We start from the raw sequence: 25,702 nt of genomic DNA on the forward strand, positions 1-25,702 counted from the left end.
ATTTCAAATGTTTAGACCAAAATTGGCTGAGTAATTTGGTAGAGACCGCAAAGGTCAAATTGGTTTTAACTTTGACCTCAATTTTGACCCTTAACATTTATTTTTTTGGACTAAAATCAAGTTAAAACGTTTGATCCATGTCCAAGTAACCTCTAAAATTTGAAGTGTTTAGACCCAAAATTGGCGGAGGAGTTTGGTAGAGTTTTCAAAGGTCAAATCGACAGCCGAAAACGGATTAAAAAGATTTTCCCAAATCTCAATACCCTTTATGTCAAATCTCGGGTTTGTAGACTGAAAAGTAACAGAGTAGTTTAGTAGAGAAATGTACACACACAGACACACACAGAGACAATTTCACTTATATATGTATATATATATATATATATATATATATATATATATACACACATTTCCAGTGTTATTTAAAAAAAATAAATAAATAAAAAAAATAAATGTTTTTGAATGATTTTATTGTTGGTGTAATGATGTTAACACTATTTTAAAATTGCCAATGAATATCGAATTAAAGTTACTTTCTGGATTGTTTTGAGATTTTACTTTTATTCAAATCTATACGAGCTGGAAGATTCGGATTTGCTTGGGATTTAATGATAAACACTGTGTTCTCTTACACTATGTTCTTAACTCAATATTTGTTTCCATTTTACACTTTCTTATTTCCCCTATTTAATATAGAAGTTAAAATTTTAAACTACAGGGTGGTCAAAAAGTCAGGTAACATTTTAAAGAAAAACGATATTAGCAATACACGTATATTTAAGTACCATACATTGAAATATAAAATGAAACAAACATGAAATATGTTTATTTTGTTAATTGTCGTCCATTTCTCTCTATCAATCGCTGGAAGCGATTAACCACTGATTGTGTAACACGTATAATTACCTGACTTTTTGACCACCCTGTAGTATCTTATAAATTTTTAAACTAGTATTTTATACATTTTAAAACTAGTATCTTATACATTTTTAAACTAGTATTTTATACATTTTAAAACTAGTATTTTATACATTTTTAAACTAGTGTTTTATACATATGGTTTAAATTTCATTAAAATTAAATATATGCATTTGACGTTTGAAGGACACGTTTACCTCCATTTTAGGTAGCACATACAGATGCGCACGTAGATATTTGGGATTCTTTTCATTGCCTTCTCATAGAATTTAATATACCTTATGTAAATGTCATCTACATAGTAATACGATAGTGTGTTATTTATCTATTATTTATTAGAATAATTTTAGAACACAAAACCTTGTGGTTAGAAACAACTCATCAGCGGCTATAAAAACGTTGGAACAAACCAATGTAGTTCAAATGCTCTATGGGAAAATGTAACTCCGAAAATAATACATACATTGGGCATACAATGACAAAGTTGTCCCGGCGAATAACCATGCATCTAAATAATACTAGTTTTATATATAAACATTTGATAAAAGAACATAACTGTCGTCTCTCCAATTTTAGAAAAGTTCTCGTTGACAACATAAAAATGATACAACATGAAAATAATATTAAAAAATTAAAAATTCTTGAAGTGTTATATATTAGAACCTTTCAACCCACTATAAATGATATCGCATTCGAGAAAAGCAGTAACGTTCTAAAATGTCTTGCGTAGTTCGCAGTGGACGGATTTAGTTATTGGTGTCCACGAACTTACTGATTTTAATACTTGAATTTTAATCGATCTATATTTTGAATCGACTTTTCATCGACTCTATATATTTTAACTTCTCATCACCCAACGCCGTTTACTGTATATTTTGATTTTTTAGTCTTTTAATTCCCATTTTCCCTCCTTCGCACTTTTACTTCAACACCTGAAGATGATTCATGGAGGAATCGAAAGCGCTCGTGGCAACAACTATGGAAATTTCATTAATATTTGTGATTTTGATATAAAAAAGATTATACGTAAAATCGAAAAATTAAAAAAAAAAATGAATCATAAAACAGAGTGTCTCCGTTGCATTTAATAATATTTGCTTGAACACACACACACACACACACACACACACACACACACACACACACACACACACACACACACACATATGTGTGTGTGTGTTTGTGTGTGTGTGTGTGTTCAACACAACTTTTAACATTTAAAATTGTTCTCATTTAAGTGATTTGTGTCTTTTATAGAGATGAAAGAAAATTCCTTTCATCATTCTATAATATAGCGCCACAATTGGTAGTTGGAGACAATCGAATAATTTTTTTTTTCTTTGCATAATTTTCATGATTTCTATTGATTAAAATAAAACACGCACAAAACATACAAAAAGCGAAACACGTATCAATATTAGCTTTTCGATTGCTCCTTGCCTATATATATATATATATATATATATATATATATATATATATATATATATATATATATATATATATACATATATATATATATCAAATAATAGTCATTTAGTAAAATTAAAAATTTATGACGTGAAATGGTTAAATTTCAAATCTAAAGATTTTAATGTAAAACAAATAATACATTTGAAATATTATATTTCACATGTATTCTTTGCTCTATCTTGTATATCGACCAATCTTTATTTAGATGGTATAGTCTTTATAGAATATTACTGCCTATAATATTTTATAAGACCTATAATCACAGGTTTCAATACCGGTTGATTGTTAGATAATTTTATTCTGAAGTGTGTGTGTATATATATATATATATATATATATATATATATATATATATATATATATATATATATATATTCTTGGATTCTGTTTTTTTCTTCTTATATCCTCTGGCATCAAAACATTACAAAGCTTTTACCATGATATTTCTGTTTTCTGTTCAAGTCCCCCCCTCCCACAAAACACACCATACACAGACGCACATGTGCACACACATGCAAACACGTATATACTCTTACGGAACAATGTTTCTGCTTATTCAAACTAGCGTAATTGCTATAACACTTTTTTATACCATAATATCTACCAAATCCATTTCACATCGGACAATAAAAATAAAAGGCAAAACACTCTGCATTGACAAGGACAATTTTCGAAAGTTTAGAATGAAAATAAATGTTATTCATATTAACAAACACATTGCTATATATATATATAATAAAAATTACAATTAAATTTACCAAAATGATCCAAGATGGTAAAACTAAAGTATATTATAAATATTCAAGAATAAATATTTATAAAGTAATCTCAACCAGATGTAAAAGCTCGGTAAAACCAAATAGGAGATAGAGCTTGGATTATACCGTCATTGGATTATTTACCTTTCACCAGACTATCCATTCACGTGTAATCACCTTTTTCTTCACCATATTCCCTCTGTTTCACTTTTTGTTATCAAGTAAGATCTTTGACTTACTTGTTGTTTCATCAAATACTACTGCATTCAAAATCCGATCCCGCATTTTGCTAATTCCTACCCTCTGATGAGAAGGAAAGTATTTCTTCGAAACTCCGCAGATTAAGGACTATCCACTTATCAAGTGTTTCCTTTTCAGATTAAATATGTTTTTAACTCTTTTTCAAAGTTTTTTTTAAACATGTTTATTAACTGTTTGCTCCTATATATATATATATATATATATATATATATATATATATATATATATTATATATATATATATATTAAAATACAGAATAAAAGAACGACAATACGGATATGTGTACTAATGCGTATAGATTTAATCGTTCATTCAATATGGATATTACGTGAATAGTGAGATATTGCAAAGCCTAATGCTATTGTAAGTCTATTTCCCTCCCTCCACAGTTTCAGTGTAATGCGCTTTCCTTTTCCTCTCCTTATTATTTCGCTCCCAATGTAGTCATTGCATCCACAATATGTTACCAGGCATCTTCTCTCATCTTTTGACGAGAAGCACTAAGCTTTGAAATGCCATGGTATAAAGAGTTTACTCATCCAACATTCCTAATTGGTGTAGCGTTCATATTGGATAAACGATTATATTAAATATGTATTAGTATGTATGTTTATATTGTTTTCTTATTTTCTTTATATTCTCTCTCTCACTCTCTCTGTCTCTGTCTCTCTCTATCTATCTATCTATCTATCTATCTATATATATATATATATATATATATATATATATGCATATATACATATATATACATAAGAGCAATATATATACATATATATATATATATATATATATATATATATATATATATATATATATATGCCCGGCGTTGGTTGGTCATCAAGTATGCTTAAGTATGATATGGTATTTTAATTTGGTACTCTTGCATAATTTGACCCGGATCCTAGTGATTTCCCGTCAAGCCCGGATCGGGCGAGACCGGCAATCATCAGTGACAGCCGAGCGGCGTAACAGACGCAGGTTAAGGAAAAAAAAGCAAAAAAAAAGGTTGTTCACCCGTATAATTGTTAGGTGTAAATACAATTTTTGTTTAATTATTAGTATTATTTTTTTTTATCAAAAATATTGATTTAAAAAAAAAAAAAAATTTTTTTTTAAACGATTGTTATTTGCTGGCGGAAGAACTTTCTGGAGAGGAGGAAATTTCCTTAGGAATCTTTTGCTTTGTTCGACTGTTGATCGGTCGTCAACAGCAAAGAGAGAGGTGATTGGGCAGAGGAAATAAAAGGAAGCTCCCCAACCGGGTAGCTTTCGGAAATATGATTTATGATGGAGACAAAAGGATAGTTTCCAAATTTTTGTCTCCACATAAATTCTAGTAAATACGTATCCAGAAGTTCCCGGTTGGTCCCGCATTCTTGCTTGTTACGCTATTTCGCTTCCTTCCACATCCTCTCGACATGGTTCGTTGTTGCCTTTGTCGTAGGGTTTACAAAGTGAATACTGATCCCTCTCCTTCAACTTTGTTATAGGCTTTCCAACAGTCGGAAACTACTGTTGTACCCGGCAGAATATATTTTTTTATTATTGGTAGGAGGGTTTCGGCGTTTCGATTTGGGATGGTGACCCCCCAAAAAACCCTTGTCGGTGATATCATAGCCACCGATGACCCAAAGCGGTTCGAGGATTCTCCCAACATTATATTTCCTCCGGTTGAATAAGGATTCGTCTATTTCTACAGTGTGCCCTGGGCCTCCTATCTGCCTAGGATTCCTCAGGAAATACTCCTGACAAATTTACCTCAGAAAGTTCTTCCAATCCGTGTACGTGTGTTCGGATATAACACCGTATTCTCTCTTAATATTTTTTAGTGTCGCCATTTCGAAGGCCCATAAATAGATTATTTTCACTATAGTTGCAATATCCAAATTGGAACGTGCAAAAAAACGATCCTGTGCGCAATGACACCCACTGTCTACACTGACCACTGGTACACCGCCAAGAGAAGACACCCTTTACGCAATTTCTTTTTTTTAGTAAATATTTATGATTACATTTGTTGCATCTGATTCTTTGGGAAAGCAATTTCTTTCCCTGACAAAAGGAAATTGTCTGCATCAGCGTTTCCATTTGTTTTTCAATCATGCACAGATTTATTTCCATGGCTGTCATTTTTTTTCAGTAGTTACTTTCTTCCAATTCGATTGTCGTCTGCTTACAGTTACAAACTAAAGTCGGATTAGCGTTTCAACATTTGAACAACGCTTGGCGGACGCCGATGATTGCCGGTCTCGCCCGATCCGGGTTTGACGGGAAATCACGAAGATTCGGGTCAAATTATGCAAGAGTACCTTTAATTTATACAGATTTCATATTTATTATTATAGAGCTAGTTCTCTATTGATTTTTATATTATACTCAATATATAGTAATGCTTTTATAAGTTTATATAAAATATGAGTTGGGTGCCACCAGAGAGGATTGAAACATTGATACACTTAATGCTCCAGCGTTATTTGCTACATCTGAGCTAAGACAACATGCATATAAAGGCTTTACAATTATTATATTTATATTATATTGTTGTTTATTCTTCATAAACTATAGAAGCTGCACATTAATTTGTTGAGCTTTGTATTATGCCGATAAGTCTCCTCTTAAAGAATCGATCTTATTCTTTTAACTTCCTCATAATTATTACTCTGATTGTTTTGATACCTAAAGACACTAGTGTTTCATCATTTCAGGAAGATTCAGTGCATAGAGTTACGATTAAAGCCAGTCGGCAGATTCGAACCTAGCCACAAAGCCACCTCTGACTACATTAGCAAGAAACAGGCCATACGGCCAACATTAATCGCGAGAAATGCAGTTTTTTTTGTTTTTTTTTAATTACATTTTCACCCCAAACAAGACACATTGCCACTTTGGTGTAGGGGGCTACTATCAGGGGCAACAACTACTGTGGTACTATGTAGGTGTTTGGGCAGCAAGATGTCGGTTCACGTTACACTTAAACTTCTGCACGTCAGTACAGTTGGGGAAGCAGGAACCTGGAATGGAATTCCAAAGTCTAGCGGTTCTGGGAAAGAAACTACTGGAGTACAAAGATCTTTTACATCTAGGGATCTCTACAGTGTGGGAGTGGGATTTAGCAGCCCGTCGGGTTTGTCGAGGCTGTCACGTCGTGGAGGCACAAGTGATTGCAGTTCGTCAGAGCATTCACCATTAAAATACTTGTAGAACAGGCAGAGGGATGCAACATTTCGGCGATGGGACAGAGGCTGAAGCTTAGATGACAGTTCAGGGCCTATCAGTTTTGCGACTCTCTTTTGAACCTTGTCAAGGAGCGAGAGACTAGTAGCAGATGCACCAACCCAAATATGACAGCAATACTCCATACATGGGTGACTGGTGGCCTTATAGAGGTAAAAGATACTTTCGGGAATTAGTAGTTTTCTAGCACGGCAAGGAGTTGAAATTAACATTTATATTAAAACGTAACGATCAAAGTCCGGTGAGAATAATCTTAAAGATATGACATTATGATCTGCGTGTATATATATATATATATATATATATATATATATATATATGAAAATTAAAAGGAAATTAAAATAACCCCTTCTATATATTCCTTTTGTCAAGCAATAAATTCTTAAATCGAATATGTGTCTCTATATGTTGTTTTTTCAGAATTTAAAATTTAACCACGAAACTTATATATTGCTCTATTCTTAAATATTGAGCTTTTCCTTTTTGGCTAGGATCTCCTTGAAAGTATTACTTGAAGTAATATCTATCAGGATTTTTCATCTGAACTATCAGTGTCTTATATATATATATATATATATATATATATATATATATATATATATATATATATATATATATATATATATATATGAAGACGATTGATGGAAACCTGGAATTGGAACCTTTTGGGTGTGTCGACATCGATAACAGAATCGGAAAAATTTGTGACTATCTTCCGTTTCCAAAAACGGTTTCATTAATTGTATTTTTTATTTGATTTTATTTAAAACAAAATCTTTCACTGCTGTTAGTAATAAGGAAATAATGAATATTTATTGATTTTAAATTGTCAGTAAAACTTAAATCTATAGATCATCCACCACATGAGTATTTTTCGCATGAGAAAATACCTGCATATTTAACAAATGTTTTTACGGTAACCAGGAATGAATAACAATTTTTTAGTTAAATATTTAGATTCATAGAGAATCGAAATCGGCACTTGTAGCAGAATCGGAAATATAGTACGGAATAGGCAAAAATATTTGAATCGTCCCATCACTAATACATATAGATACAGGGTGAACAACAAAAAAAAAAAAACGGATCTCAACTCTAACTAGAATTAGGCCTCGTTTCTTAGTGTTTTGTCCGAATTAAATGAAACTTTGGTCATAACTAGTTTATTATATTCAAAACATCAAATCAAAACACTAGGGTCTTTAGCCTTTTTTTTTCTCCGTTTACTGTAAAATGCTAAAAAAACAATTGAATGTCCTCTGTTTTTGTTGGGTCACCCTATATATATATATATATATATGTATATATATATATATATATATATATATATATATATATATATATATATATATATGGCGGAAATTAGATTCCAGTTTTCACAAAATGCTTTTATTTTTATTTTCATATTTAGTTTGTTTTTATTTGTAATGAAGCGTCTGTCACGTTTAAAGATTACCAAACTATGGCAGAAGCGTTACGTCGCAGCGGGATCGGAGGAAGAGGAAAGAAAAAACACAGAAAAAATACGTGGCAGAAAAGAGACATTTTTAAGCACTTTTCGAAACGGGTTTTAACCACGTAGCGGCATGGCAGTAACTTTGCAGGATTCATTTATCCTCCGAACTGTTAACAATATTTTCTGTATAGAGTGGAAACGACCGGTAATAAATGTCTGTTGTTTTTCAACTGAAACGATCTCGTGGCAAATTTCATTCTTTTTCTCCTTTTCGAAGTTTTGCTACACAACGTAGCATCTGTGTTAAAGTGTAGCGACTGCGTTACAGAAGATTATTAGGTGCCGTTTTCGTAAAAATATGCTCAAAATGAGAAAAAGTAAGACTGCGAGTGAAGTAGAAAGTCAGAGGAGCATGGTAGAAATGAAAAATGACACGGGGACTGTATGTCTTCCATTCTTTTCTTTTGAGTCTGATAAATCTCATCCGTGTGCGTTTGCGTGTTTCTATGTTCGTATGTTTGTATGTGTATGTGTTAGTATGTTTATATGCTTGTATGTGTTTGTGTTTTATGTTTGTATGTTTTATGTGTATGCGTTTGTTTGTTTTCATGCGTATGTATTCGTATCTTTGTATATGTTTGTATGTTAGTATGTGTATGTGTTTATATGTTTGTATGTATTTGCATGTTTATATATGTATGTGTTTGTATGTTTGTATGTGTATTTGTTTGCATGGTTGTATGTATGTTTTTATGTTTGTATGTATACGTGTTTGTATGTTTATATGTTTGTATGTGTATGTATTTGCATATTTGTATGTTTATATATTTGCATGAGTATGTGTTTGTATGTTTATTTGTTTTTATGTGTATGTTTTTGTATGTTTGTATGTGTGTGTACGTGTTTGTATGTTTGTATGTGTTTGTATGTCCGCTAAAAACTTTTTATTCATCCGTATCGAACAAGCACGGACTTGGTATCGTTGGAAAGAGCGATCTCTGGGACACATAATATTGAAAATTATTTTTAAAAATCGTTAATTATTTATGTAAAAATATCGATTTGTTTTAAAATGTTAGTTTTGACACAGTTTATTTATCGCGTAGTTTCATTTTAAAAACTGAATTTGCAACGTCATAACATCTGTGTCATCCTGATCTGGTCGATAATGTGTTCGCTTACGAACTTAACTTTTAAAAATTCGCGTCCAGCATCCGGCATTTTTTCATTTTTCTCTTTCCTATCATTTAAAATTCTCAACTTTCTGATGCGCACCCATGGCAATCAAGTCTCGTCTTTTCGTTTGTTTAAATCGTATTTTACGACCGGGCAACGCCAGACCACCCGTTAGCAGAATATTAAAGAGGAAATAGGTTATGCTCATTTGACATTCGGTTTTAAATAAAAATTTATAATTGGACATATTTATATTTCTGTAAATATGTATTACGACTATTCGAATTATATCCAACTCCCAGCTGAGAATACTAAATATCTCCAGTATGTTTTTTACGGATTATTAAAGTTTTAAAATTTTTAAAAAGAAGAAACACAAGATACGTCTAATTATTAGCAAGTGATATGCTAAGTGACATATATATATATATATATATATATATATATATATATATATATATATATATATACTTTTCATTTGTAAGTTTTGCGTTTATTTTCGATATTTTTTACTTGGATTATTGTAAATCTAATACCGAATACAAAAATATAAGTCTATAAAGTCAGCTTTAATTTTAAGACTAATGGCAAGCGAAATTGCTTGGTGGTCAAGTAAAACACTGAACATTATTCGTTAATCTTAAAACTGAAGTACTTTTTATGCATCGCCGCTGTGGTAGAAAGATAAGTGTACACTAAGCATTTAAAGTTCTTAAAATCCTTTGATATAGAAATGAAGGAGGTGGATAACTACGAATTTGTACAAAAGTTTCTGAGAGCATTCCGATAACGATGATAATGATGGAATGTTACTTAGTCATGAAAGATGAAGAGGACATTGAAGTTAGTGGTGGGGTTCGTGATGGTTTGGTATACGAACGAAGTAGTTAAGTGAAAGGCGTGGCAGACATTAGCAGTAGTAACTGAAAAGAAGATAAATGATAACGTCAAACCCTATTTCTGCTGGCGATATTGGAATGTGATAAAACAGGACAATGCAATAATTGTTTCATAATATGTTCATACCCGATTAAGTCAGAGCACGAATAATAGCTCTGGCCCTTTGAGTCGGTAGGCAACTGTAATTGTTTCGAATAAGGCAACTGTAATTGTTTCGAATAAGGCAACTGTAATTGTTTCGAATAATCTCACCACAAGTGGGTGCGCAGTTAAGAGAGAAATAGGCTGTAAGACTAAAGAAAAGCTTATATTAACTAGTGTTTCTCGAATAATCTCGCAACAAGGGCCTGATCAGCTAAGCGGCAAATGAATCTTAGAATTAATCAAGAGGTTATGCTTACTAGTTTGGTTATGAATTTCGGAGAGGAAGTTTTTATCAAAAGCAAACTAATTTGTCAGTCGGCGTGCAAATCTATCAAACTAACACAAAGAGAGAAATAGATTAATAGATAATTGGAAGGTTAGTTGGGAAGGATAGAAAGTTGTAGAATAAATTGAAAAACAAATGCATAAAAGCTCAAAACGACCAATGTGAAATTGTCTATATAAGTAGTAAACAACTTATTTTATTGCAAAAAATAACCCGTTTAAGTGTAGGGGAACCAAAGAAAGACCAAGCAATATCAAAGACTGTTCAACCGAACTTAATTTGATCTTGCCTCAATTTAATTGGCAATTTAATATTTTGTTAACATTCAAAACTAATTTTAATCTTATACAACAACGCGGAAACATTTTTTAAAGTACAGAAACTGCGTTCTCGCTATTTAAGCAGTTAACTGAGTTTTTCTTTTGAACGATTTAAAACGTTGTTTTTAAATATTTAGAAAAATACGTTGAAATTCCCCTTTTGCATTGTAAAAAAGAACAAATATCAAAAAGGAAATTCTTATGAATAAAAAGATATAAAATGAAAAGGTCGAACAAACTATACGATTAGATTTTTTTTAACGTTTCAGATTTTTCTTGTTTTCTTTTATTAACTCGACGCAGGTTTCAATAAATTCTTGTAAATATTTTTGGCATTGTCAGGTATCTAACAAAATCACTGACATATATACGTCACAGCCAGATCGGTGGAAGAAGAAAAAAGAACGTGGCGGAGAGAAAGACTTTTAAGCACGTGTCGGCACGGCAGAGTTTTTTAAACTGCGTGGCCGTACGATAGAAATTTTTTAACAGAATACATGACTCAGTTATCCCCCGAACTTTTAACAAGAACTTCGCACGAACAAAATAATATTGTAATACAACTAAGGGGAAACATTTCGGTTATGAAAATGTCGGTACCGTAGGTTTAACCGACATAAATCCAGTTCAAACAGACTGAAGTATATAGAAGCTAGAAATAACGTTAAGAAAGAAATAGCGACAGCTAAGAGAGAATTTACGGAAACCACTAAAAAGCGCATCGATCCACAAGAATTAGGAACTCGAGAATTCTGGAAAATATACAACAGTGTAGTAAATAATGGGCAATCAACAATTCCCCCACTAACCAACAATCACGAGGTTGTCTCCTCAGCAACAGACAAGGCTAACATGCTTGTCAGTCGGTTTGCTTCAAACTCCACACTGGACCTTTCCAACCACCCCCTACCTGACTTTCCTATGCGGACAGACACCACGCTAGACGATCTTAAACCACCCCTGCTCAGGTGCAGGTTATCATAAAAACCTTGACACTTCAAAAGCATGTGGACTCGATCTCATCCCAGCTGTGCTATTAAAAAAGTGCTCAGCCGAAGTAGCTCCAGTTCTCTCCAAACTCTACAACAAATGCCTTAATGAAGCTTGCTTTCCGGGCTGTTGAAAAACTGCTTCTGTTGTACCAGTATTCAAGAATTCTGGCGAAAGGACTGACCCATCAAATTATCGCTCCATTAGCCTCCTCCCACTTTTTGCCAAAATATTTGAGACCTTAATTAACCATGCTCTAGTCCATCACCTTACAGATGCTAAACTTCTGACTGACAAACAATATGGATTTAGACAAGCCCGTTCCACAGCAGACATCCTAACTGTAATGTCTGAATGTATATACCATTCACTGGACAAAGCGGGGGAGGGCAGAGCGGTAGCTCTAGATATATCTAAGGCTTTTGACAGGGCATGGCATGAGGGTCTCCTCAGGAAAATTAGATCATACGGTATCACTGGTAGAATACTTAACATAATTAAATCCTTCTTAGATAAGAGAAAAATCCAGGTTGTCCTCGACGGTCGTACATCTAAACAATATGATATAAATGCGGGGGTGCATTTGTACCTCTATTGTTCCTGATATTCATAAATGACCTCCCCGACAGAATTGCCTCTGAGATGGGTATATATGCTGATGACACTACACTCTATAGCAGGCACGACAGGAAGACGAATGGACACATTTCTAAAGAAATGGCAGAAACACTAGAGGAAGACCTCCAATCTGTTGTGGAATGGGGACAAAAGTGGTTGGTCGCGTTCAATGCTGCCAAGACTAAACTAGTTTCATTCAATAATTACAAGAAACCCTCTCTACCCCTATAGCAATGGCCAACGACTCTTTATCTGAGAGTACATCTTTCAAACTGCTTGGCCTAACGTTCACAGGAAACATGAGTTGAAACAATTACATTGAAGGCATTACCAGGGCCGCTGCAAGAAAGGTGGGCTCTCTCTACCGTGCTAGATAACTACTAACACCCGAAAGTATCCTATAAGGCCACCATTCGCCCATGTATGGAGTATTGCTGTCACATCTTGGCTGGTGCATCTGCTACTAGTCTCTCGCTCCTTGACAAGGTTCAAAAGAGAGTCGCAAACCTGATAGGCCCTGAACTGGCATCTAAGCTTCAGCCTCTGTCCCATCGACGAAACGTTGCAGCCCCCTGCCTTTTCTACAAGTATTTTAGCGGTGAATAATCTGACGAACTGCAATCACTTGTGCCTCCACGACGTGACAGCCTCGACAAACCCGACGGGCTGCTAAATCCCACCCCCACACTGTAGAGATCCCTAGATGTAAAAGAGCTTTTTACTCCAATAGTTTCTTCCACAGAACCGCTAGACTCTGGAATTCTATTCCAGGTCCCTGCTTCCCCAACAGTTCTGACGTGCAGAAGTTTAAGTGTAACGTGAACCGACATCTTGCTGCCCAAATCCCTACATAGTACCCCAGTAGTTGTTGCCCCTGATAGTAGCCCCCTACACCAAACTGGCAATGTGCCTTGTTTGGGGTGAAAATGTAATAAAAAAATATATAAAATATAAATAAAACAACTGAATTTATTGTTGAAAATATATCCCGTTTAAATGTGGTGGAGTTACTGTATATAGTGGAACGCATTAAAAACATAACAGCGGGTTATAGTTGCAGACTAAGATAATTGACTCCGAGGGTAAAAGCTGGAATGTGACCATGTTGTCTCCGGTTCGGGGAAATACGTCAGGCGGCTTGGTGTGGAAATGACCGTTAATAAATGCCTTTTCCTCGACTAAAAAAAACTCGTGTCCAATTTCTTTTCTTTGTTTCTTTACTAGACTTTTATATACAATGTCGGGTCCGTATTAACATGTAACAACTTTTTCTTGTGCATATGAAAGATGCTGCTATCGTATTTACCACAGGCAGATAAATATGGACAGTTACCAAAGTCGCTAGAAAAATGATTGGATCATTCTACTGCTCTAGTTGATATCTCACTGCTGATAGAATTTTCTACCTGTATAAGAACCAAACATGTCCTAGGATGGAGTATTGTTGCCATATCTGGACAGGAGCTCCTCGGGGCTTCCTATCCAGCCTTGACAAAGTTCAAAACCGACTTCGTAATCTAGTAGGTGATGCATTTTTCTTTTCCCTGCAACCTCTTTCCCACAGAAGGGACATTGCGAGCCTGTCTCTGTTCTATCGTTATTTTTATGGCAAGTGTTCGAATGAGCTCCAATCTATGATCCGCGCTCCCCAATCTTTAACAAAAAAAGCTCCACTCGTCTAGTCAAAATCAGTATCAATAATTTCCCCCATATTCATAACTGATACAAATATAAAATATCTGCATGACTACAAAAGTGCATTGTCTAACCATAAGAGATACCGACGATGACTTATGAAAGGTGAAAACTTCTCATGGTATAATAAATCAATTGAATGTAGACAAATTATAAGATCAACAAAATTTGATGAAAAAACAACCAATCGATATAAAAGGCGTCCATCTCTTTCAACATCGTTTATCTAATTGAATATTCACGGCTGCCAAGAAAACACACTCACATAAAATACACATACACGCAAACATACACACATACATATGCACACATATTTATGTGTGTGTGTGTGTGTGCGTATGAATTGCACGTATACGTCTCTGAACTACTTGATTGTTTATTTACAATATTAATTTGTTTATATGCTAAAAAACAAATAACAACCGAAAACATTGATATTAATAAATGGTTGTTTAAATACATATTTGCATGGGCTTCCAATATCCATACATGCATGCACGCACGTACACACACACACACACACACACACACACACACACACACACACACATAAACAAACATACACACACTACACACACACACACACTCTCTCTCTCTATCTCTTCACCACACATGTATTTCTTATAACAAAAACTACAAGTATATTTTCAGATAATCTACTGGTATTTCATTTCTTCAAATTATCCCTAGGAAATCTTTGATAAACATTTTAGTTTTCTTCATTTTTATCTTACCATCGCGTTGGAGTATTATTTTCATAATGTTCACACACACACACACACACACACACACACACACACACACACACACACACACGCACACGCACACGCACACGCACACACGCACAAGTATTTATCAGTTAATGCGTAAAATATAAAAGTTTATGTCTTTACTTCATTTATTTTTTGGAAGACGTGTAGAAATACAAAATCTAATTCGAAAAAGACTTCGATCTTTCTCAGTGTAATAAAGGTGATGTGCGTGTACGGGGAAGGAGGCGGTAATTTAAAGAGGTTCTCAATACCGGAGTAGAGCAGGGTATACACTTTATCTGTTTTTACATCAGCAGTAATATGTTGCTACACAGTCATGAGCATGTTTCGATCAGATAGTTACCAGTAACTAGAAACCTCATCAAGCGATACAGCTTATGCGAAAGCAAAGTTTGCAATAAAAACATCAGGTCTTCTCGTTGCAGGGAGTTAATATCAGGAGGTTCCGTCAAATATTGTGAAAAATAAGATTTGGTTGTATGTGAATAAAACCTAATGGGGGTGCAGATTCGAGTCTTTGTTGAGATATAGGAATGAATGGGAAAAGATGGTGGGGATTAAAGATTGAGATAAAGGTAATAGAAGACTAGAAAGAATAGTATTCGTACGCGTATGTGATGGCCGCACCAAACCTTAAACATACTAGTGTGTATAGGTTCAATTAGCAGGGAAATTCGAATTTTGACATATATACGCTAACAGGAGTTTTTATAACTGAATAATTTTTATAACTGAATAATTTTTATAACTGAATAATTTTTATAACTGAACAATTCCGATTAAATAATCGGAATTATTCAGTTATAAAAATGCGCTTTATTTGACTATAATTTTTATGTGGTCTGAAAAATGTACAACTAGCGTTGCCATCTTGTATATCCCCGCCCTATCACTATCATTCTTACACACATCAGTGAAAGGGTTAAGAGATAAGAAGAATAGGAAAAGATGCAAGGGAATAAAGAAGAAAAGAAAAAAGGAAGAAAGGAAGAATGACAGAAAGGGAAAGAGTAAGAATGAAAAGGTAAAACCATAAATAATTTATTTATGGTGATTCTAAGGCATGCGATTCCTCTTCTTACTTGTCCCCTAATCCCCGTTCACTCCCCCACTCCCACTCCCATTTCCCATCATAGCTTTTTTACTTATTTACTACGCGAAGCTTTGAAAATTGTATAGCAATAATAATAATAATAATAATAATAATAATGATAATAATAATAATAATAATAATAATGATGATAATAATAATAATCAGATTAATAATAATAATAATAATAATAATAATAATAATAATATAATCTTAAAATCCATATAATTGATTTATCTCCATTCTTAGATATAATCAACTACTCTAATTGTGATAATGGCAATTAAAATAGAAGATAATGGCGGATAAACAGGTTGGTGACTGTGATATTTATGATAATTGATGATGATAATTTTAATAATAATTATATTGGTTAATAATAATAATAATAATAATAATAATAATAATAATAATAATAATAATGGGAAGAAAGTGTTTAAAGTAAAATTAAAAAATACAAAAATGTAAAGAATAATGGATTTCTAAAAAATAGAAGATGTAAACGGCAAAAGATAAAATAATTCAAGATGTAAAATCAGTCTAGATAATTGATCTGCAGGTATCAACGTATACCTATATATGTATATGCACACACACACACACACACACACACACACACACACACACACACACACACACACACACAGAGACACACACACATATATAAACATGTACATACATATGTTTTTTATTCATTCGGAGTAGATTCAAATAAAAATATTTCAGAATTAGTCTTTAAGTTTATGTTATATATAACGATTCATATTCTTTACTGTTTAAATTTATAATATACTTAGTGGTTGTGAGTGGTTGAAACTAATCAGAGTTTAGAATTGTCGAGTTATGTTTTAGAACGCTTTAACATAGTATAGAAAACTATTGATTTCAATTAGAACAAAAAGTTAAAATTAAAGTTTAAGTTTCGACTGATTATTAATTCCGTTTTATTTGTATGGGTTTATTCGTATTAAAAGTGATCGAATTATTATAAGTCATATCAAAGGTGATAGCATTTCTATAGTGTAGGAGTTAAGTCAAGGACAACAACACATACAGATAATTTTAATCTCATCAGATATTTGTATTAAGAGTAAACATCATGAAAAAGGTTTGAGGGAGACTTGATATTAGATATAACATACGTGTATATGCCAAGTGTTAAAATTTCAGTGGATGAATTGAGGGAAATAGATAAATATTTGGAGTATGTTGAGAAATTGCTTGGGAATAATGGGTATAGTAATATGGAATGATTTTCCGGAGCGGTACTGACAAAGATGGTGTAGTAATGAAATTAGCCAAGATTAAATTTTGTGGTGATTTAAGTGAAAAGGTGCATTTTCATGGGATCTTAGTATATGTAGTCTTAGATGTGTTTTAACTCGAGATTTAAAGGGGAGGAGTATGTAAGTGATTAAGGATCTGTAATTTGTAACGCCTACAATTTAATGATATTTCTTGTTTCTTATTTAGGAGTTTACACTTATCGTTAAATTGGACGATAAAGAGTTTTTCATTCAAGCTAAGGAAACAAGGGGAATTAAGAGATTGATAAGTTCTGTTTTTGTTTTTAGAATTTCCCACTTAACAATTTATGTTAAATTTTTTCGTTTACTGTAATATACAACCGATAATGTCTTATCACTATACTTTGGATTCAGGAAGGAACTTTTATGGCCAGTGTATCTTTGCTTGAAAGTATTACAAGTTTGACCCATATAGAATTTGTTAGTGGCAGGGCCCTCTTTTTCTCTAATTTTAGCTGTAGATATATAACAGAGGTTGCCAGACAGTTCTGTTTGAGGGGACTATATGATTTATCTATACAACTACAAGTTTTTTATTTTTATATTCTGGTTACATTCTGTTTTATCATTTAAAATTTCATTGTTATGTTTTTTTTTATTATTTTTTCCAAGTTATTGCTGCAACTGTATCTTAATTTAACAGTGTTTTTTTTTTATTAAATATTTTGTGGAGGATATTGTTGGAGTAGAAGTGTAGCTTAATGAGATTTAAGAATTTTTTCCTAGGTTGTTTTTTATATCCACTGTTTACGAAGACCTTATTGTAAATTTTTAAATGTTTATCGAATATTTCTATGGATGAGGAGTTAGAGCTAATTCTTCTTGCTAATGGATTTCAATATATGTTTAATGATAGTTTTAGGGTAATTTGAAAGAGGGTCAACATGTAAATTGAATTGAACTATTTTTTGTTCATGGTAATTTAAACCATAACATGTATTCTTTGGATTTTTTTTAATAATACTTTTTTGATTTGATCACATTTAGGGCCGCCAGCAATTTTACTAGAAGAAGACCATCATCCCAATATTATTAATAGGATTAATGCAATAAAAAGATGTAAACGTCCGTTTTTTGTATGAACATTAATTTGTGAAACAGTGTACCTTCCGTACATATTAATCAAATTGTGAACAACCAAACAAACAGACAGGAATACGACATTATTATAACACACACACGCACACACACACACACACACACACACACACACACACACACACACACACACACACACACACACATATATATATATATATAAAGAGAGAGATTCATAAAATAATAAATAGATAGATAGATAGATAGATAGATAGATAGAGGTACGTATGTATAGAATGATAATGGCAGGTTAAATTTATATATTACAGTGATTTCTTGTCAATTTCGGAGCAAAGAAAACTTACACGCGTATCTTGGAAATCGTACTTGAACAAATCCAAGTAACCAAAATCTCGACAAAAATTTTTAAATTCGTATTATTTGAACTTCTTTAAATGCATTTAATCGAACTCGGGAATCTTTCTGTTGGACTCAAAGATTTTTCGGTTGAGCTCCTGAATCTTTTCGCAATCTCGAACGAAACCCTTTATTTAATCCACACGAGTAGCAAATTGTTCCATTTGCCGTGATCGAATCTGTCTTAATTAATTCGGCATTGTATTTTGAGTGTCGCCCGCACAATTGCGAATGATTTAGAAAAAAAAAATTTGCTCCATAACCATAAAACAAAACCATAAAAACAAAACGATAAAAAGAAACGGAGAATCATAAAACAAAAAATAGGTAAAAATTAGGTAAACAAAACAAGTCATATCGAGGCTACTAATTGGTAGCATATCTATTATAAATTAACAAGATGCTGGTTTACGTTATGCTTGAACTTCTGCATATCAGTACATTCAGGGAAGCAGGAAGCAGGAGGGGAATTTCAAAATCTAGCTGGTCGAATGAAGAAGCTATTAAAGAAGAAAGCTTTCTGTCATTTAGAGACCTCAATGGTGAAGGTGTATAATTTTTGTATAATTTTCTTATTATGCAGGTTCGTCGGGGATATGCACGTCGAGGGCGTATGATTGCAATAAATTCATCAGAGCACATTCCATTAAAATTCTTGTAAAACAAGCATAGGATGCAATATTGCGGCGATGAGACAGGGCTTGGAGCCTAGTTAACAACGGGGGACCTATTAGATTGCAAAATCTGTTTGGACCCTATCCAAGATCTCTCTCTCTCTCTCTCTGTATATATATATATATATATATGTATATATATATATATATATATATATATATATATATATATATATATATATATATATATAGAGAGAGAGAGAGAGAGAGAGAGACTAGTGGTAGATGCACCAGTCTAGTTGTGGCAACAGTACCTCATGCATGTAGAGAGACAGGTGTGAGTAGTTTTCTTGCACGATAGAAGGAGCCCACCTTCATTGCAGCAAACTTCGCAATGTCTTGAATATATTTTTTCCAGTTCATATTTCCTGTGAATGTTAAGCCGAGGACTTTGAAGGAAAGAATTCTCAGGAAACGAGTTGTTTGTCATGGTTGGAGACGCTTGTTATAATTGTTTTAGGATAGCAGCTCAGACTTACTAGCATTAAACATTACTATCCATTTACGGCTCTATTCCACTACGTAAAAATGGGATTTTTTAGGCCCTCCAAAATTTCCTATATCTCTACGGCTTGTGTGGCAAATTACAGCTCTGAACTAATTGTGGTTTCTGTTTTACAAGTGTTTGAACTGAGTCAGATGTTAAATGGAGCCTGTTGAATGTCGAGCAGTGATCCAGTTTTTGTATTTAAAAAGTCTCACACCACAGGAGACTTTTGATGAAATGAAAGAAACTTATAGTGATAATGCTCCATCATATGACCTTGAATAGCGCTGGCATCGTGAATTCAAACATGGCCGGAAGTCTGTGGAAAGAGCTCCCAGACCTGGTGGCCCCCTTCTGCCATTGATGAGGCATCTGTCCATCAAATTGAGGCTGCCATTGTTGAAGATCGGCGCATTACTATTCGCCAAATAGCCAAAGATATCAAGATTAGTACAGGGTCTATGGAAACTATCATTCATGACCATTTGCATATGCATAAGGTTTCTTCCAGGTGGATTCCCAAGTTGCTTACACCATTCCAGAAGCGAGAATGCGTCGAGTCCTCGAGGGTGAGTTTTTCAAAAGACTGATTACACAGAATGAAACCTGGGTCCATCACTATCGTCCAGAGACCAAAACCCAGTTAATGCAGTGGAAGCACTTGGACTCACCACCTCCAAAGAAGGCAAGGGTGCATCCCTCCGCTGGCAAGATCATGCTCACAGTCTTCTAGGACCAGGACGGAATAGTGATGACAGATTTTCTGGCAAAGGGTACCACAATTACAGGAGCCTATTATGCTTCACTTTTTAGGAAATTAAGGGAAGCTATCAAAATCAAGAGGCGGGGAAAGATCAGCAAAGGCACCCTCCTCCTGTAGGACAATTCTCCGGTCCACAACTCGCATGCCCCCAAATCAGAAACACGGGCGTGTGGTTATAAAATCCTACCCCATCCTCCCTACTCTCCTGACCTTGCACCCTCTGACTTTTACCTCTTCCCAGCAATTAAGGAGAAGTGCTTTCCAACAACGTGGAAAACTTCATTAGTATGCCCTGTATTTAAGAATTCAGTTGAAAAGTCATCTCCCTCTCAGTACAGACCAATAAGTCTCCTGGGTGTCACGAGTAAGTTGCTGGAATTCATATTAAATAAAAAAGTAGGCAACCACCTAAACAGAAACAACCTTCTTAGTGACATGCAATATGGTTTCCGCTCTGCAAGATCTACAGCAGATGTGTTAACGGTGATATCACATAGGATTAGTGAATCTCTTGACAAAGGTTTCCTTTTCAGGACAATTGCTCTTGACATATCGAAGGCCTTCGATAAGGTATGGCATAAGGGTCTCCTTCACAAGATTTTGAGCTACGGTATTACTGGAAATGTTTTCTTAATAATTGAATCATTTCTCTCTGATAGGCTCATAAGAGTAGTAATTGATGGGCAGAAATCAGAGGCACACAGTATCAATGCTGGAGTTCCTCAGGGGTCCATCCTGGGCCCGACTCTCTTCCTGATCTACATCAATGATTTCCCAAAACACATACTTAAATCATTCGTTGACATCTATGCTGATGACACGAACATCTATGGCAACACATCAAAGGCTGTAAATGACAAAGTTCTCTCTAATTCTCTCTGCTCTGATCTTGAGCACGTGGTACAATGGGGGAAGAGGTGGCTGGTCACTTTTAATGCATCCAAAACCAAGCTTCTATCTTTACATCATCAACGCTCTGATCCCCATCTGGCTTCAATTGAAATGGATGGCTCTCGTCTTGGGGAGGCTCCATGTTTTGACAAGCTTCTGGGGTTGACCTTTACTCCTGATCTGAAATGGAACACATACATCAAATCTTTTGCAAGGGACACTGGAAAAATGGTGGTATCCTTCTACTACTCCAGAAGATATCTCACTACTGATGCAATTCTCTATCTGTATAAAAGCCAAGTACGTCCAAGGATGGAGTACTGCTGCCACATCTGGGCAGGAGCTGCTAAAAAGAGCCTATCCTGCCTTGACAGAGTACAAAATAGACTTTGTGGTTTAGTGGGGGATACCCTTTTCTCTTCCCTGCAACCTCTCTCCCACAGGAGAGACGTTGCGAGCCTGTCTTTGTTTTATCATTATTTCCATGGCAGGTGCTCGTCTGTGCTCCAAACTGTCGTCCCCCTCGCCAATCTTTCACGAGAAACACCCGTCTAGCTGAATCAACTGTCAATAATTTTCCCCACTTTATCTGTGCCTAAATCCAAACGTAGATTCCATGCGCAAAGCTTCTTTCTTAGAACTGCACGCCAGTGGAACTCTCTGCCGCTTGCCCGTTTCTCACCTGACTACAACTTGGACGTATTCAAGTCCAACATAATCAAACTCCGTACAAACCGCCCCCTTAAGTAAGACACTCTATCAAAACCCCCAATACTAATGATTACTACAATACTATCTCATTGATACTGTACACGCAATAACCCTTAACCCAGAGTGGCCGTCGGGCCTTGATAAGTGTTGACCCCCATGTAAAAAAACAAAAAAATGAAGTTGTTTTTGAAAGGAAAGCGTTTCCCAGATTATGTAGCCTTGATTTCTTAAGTCGTGGTTGGAGGACCAACCTGGGGTGTTCTACAAAAACGGTCTCCAGAGCAGCATCAAACGATGGGAGAAATGCATAAATCTGAGCGGTTCTTATGTAAAGAAAGACAAATACGAGAGGCGTGCAATAAGTAATGTCCCTGACCCATTCCAGTTGTCTGATCTAGCTGAAACTTTGCATGTGCAATGATTTATATCTCTACAGCTTGTGTGGCAATTACAGCTCTGAACTAATTGTGGTTTCTGTTTTACAAGTGTTTGAACTGAATCAGGTGTGAAATGGAGCCTGTCGAATGTCGAGCAGTAATCCGGTTCTTGTATTTGAAAGGACGCACACCACTGGAGACGTTTGATGAAATGAAAGAAACTTATGTTGATAATGCTCCATCATATGTCCTTGTAAAACGCTGGCATCGTGAATTCAAACATGGCCGGAAGTCTGTAGAAACAGTTCCCAGACCTGGTCGCCCCCTTCTGCCATTGATGAGGCATCTGTCCATCAAATTGAGGCTGCCATTGTTGAAGACCGGCGCATTACTATTCGCCAAATAGCCGAAGATGTCAAGATTAGTACAGGGTCTGTGGAAACTATCATTCATGACCATTTGCATATGCATAAGGTTTCTTCCAGATGGATTCCCAAGTTGCTTACACCATTCCAGAAGCGAAAACGCGTCGAGTACTCGAGGATGAATCCCTACTCTCCTGACCTTGCACCATTTGACTTTCACCTCTTCCCAGCCATGAAGTTGTTTTTTAAAGGAAAGCTTTTCCCAGATGATGCAGCCTTGATTTCTGAAGTCACGTCGTGGTTGGAGGACCAACCTGGGGTGTTCTACAAAAACGGTCTCCAGAGCTGCATCAAACGATGGGAGAAATGCATAACTTTGGGTGGCTCCTATGTAGAGAAAGACTAATAACTGTGCCAAGTTTCGTTGCTCTACTGCTATGGGAAGTGGATCAGGGGCATTACTTATTGCACGCACCTCGTATCTATTCATTTGACCAACCGTATCTGTGTAAAGATTTTTATAGGCACAGAAACATTTGAATAATACTGGACGCAGTGCCATTATTATCAATTGTATGTATAACTGAGAGTATCCTATACTTCTCCAAGGCCGCTATTCACAAATGCATGTAGTAATGTTCCTACCTCTAGTATCAAACTCCAGGACGGGGTTAAAGACTCGCCAACATAATAGTTCCTACATTATCAATTAAACTCAAACTCCATCGACAAAATGTGCTTTACAAGTGAACTCTAAGCACTTGTGCCTCCTCGACGTAAATACCCCGATTGATCCAACAAGCAACAAAATCTCATCCCTACAGTAAAGATCCCTAGATGCCGGAAAGTCGTCTACTCTCATAGTTTCTCCTCTTTAACAGCTAGATTTTGGAATTCTCTACCGGATTCCTGCTTCCATGACGGTACTGGCATGAAGACGTTCAAGTGTAATGTATAGTCAGTAATGTACATTCAGTACTGTATATTCAGTAATGTATAGTCAGGGAAACAGGAAACAGAGAGATAACCTCAAAGTCTAGCAGTCTGAGGAAAGAAACTATTAGAATAGAAAGCTTTCCAGGACCTCAGCAGTTAAGGGGTGGAATTTGGCTACTTGTCAGGTAGGTCGGGAATATGTACACCGAGGAGATATAAGTGCCATGAGTTCTTCAGATCACATTTCATTAAAGTGCATGTAAAACATGTAGAAAGATTTAATACTCCGGTGATGGGACACAGGTTAGGATTTGGCCGATAATGCGGGACCTACTAGGTTTAAGACTCTTTTTTAGCCCACGACTAAGAAAGAAAAACTAGTGGTAAATATACAATCTCAGATATGGCAACAATACTCCACACATGGGCGAATTGTGACTTTATTTTAAAGATATAGGATACTATCAAGTTTAGGTAATCTTCTAGCACAGCAAAAGGAGCCCACCCTCTTTGCAGAATTATATATTCTCTGCGGCCGGTCGCCCAATGTGCTTTTCATTCTATATAATTTATGAAATCAACTTTTGTAACTGTCTAGAATATATACACTTGGCAGTGAAATAAAACATACAGAGCTGAGTTATAAAATATTTTGTTTATTCCTAATGCCAGCTTTTTTCGAATTAGTATAACATGTGTGACATCAGTGAAGATGCGTGGCGGGGGTGCGGATGCTTTAGCCGCTTGTCCTCGTTCAACGCGCTGTCCTATTCCCTTTTTGTTGTATCGATTTATATAAACATTCTCTCATTCTGGATTGTTTAATATTTCCTTCTTCTTTGACTGATATTCTCTCACATATTTCTGGTCAAATTATGCTTTTTAATAGGTAATGGTGGAAAGCCTCGCATTCCTCAAATGGAACTAATTTTCGCATCGAATACCTCTCTTCACAAGATCCAACAATAGTAGAGGTAACATTATGTATTTGTTCAAAGTCGCGTTGCCTGTGAACGATCAGTGATTTTAGTAATGGTATTTCTATTATATAGATTTTGCTTATATTCAATATATTTGATATCTGGGCAAGGCTGGGTCAGTCAACTAGCTTTCTTATAATGTTTTCTTACCATATAGATAGATTAAAAAAAATCATTTTAATTTACCATACTGTTCTCGTTGTTCATGTTTTAGTGATGCATTTAAAACCTCATAAATGCTGAAGGTGACATTGAATATTTAATCTGTTCGCCATTTTTAAATAATTGATCTTAAGAAACCTACACAAGTGGGAAAATCGGATTATATTTGTGGATTTCAAAAGTTGTAGAACATTGTAAACATTCAAGTCTATTGTATAGCTTGTGTTATACGATATTCTGTATGTATTCTATTTTTATTATATGTCATATATTTTTAATGCGGAAATCCTCCCAGAAAAGGCGCGAAGCCACTTGATACAAGGAGCTAAAACACTTCAAGGTTAAAAAACAAAACTAGCCAACGATAAATGTTATATGAATAGATTCCAACCCTAAATAATGCATCGATTCTTTCCCATTTATCAGAAATAATCCTCACGAAATGTGAGCAGTAACAGACAAAATAAAGAAATTTAATAATATCCTAATTAACCCGACATGC

At 34.8% G+C, this 25,702-nt stretch overlaps 1 long non-coding RNA gene across 1 annotated transcript in view; it reads left to right on the forward strand.

Moving 5' to 3' along the window:
- The window catches only part of LOC145241964 (uncharacterized), an 854,874-nt gene that overhangs the window by 12,239 nt on the left and 816,933 nt on the right, over positions 1 to 25,702 (forward strand). The window lies entirely within an intron of this gene.

The sequence above is a fragment of the Euprymna scolopes genome, chromosome 21 (genome assembly GCF_053919585.1).
Source record: "Euprymna scolopes isolate OS-2025 chromosome 21, ASM5391958v1, whole genome shotgun sequence".
In the NCBI taxonomy this organism is placed as follows: domain Eukaryota; kingdom Metazoa; phylum Mollusca; class Cephalopoda; order Sepiida; family Sepiolidae; genus Euprymna; species Euprymna scolopes.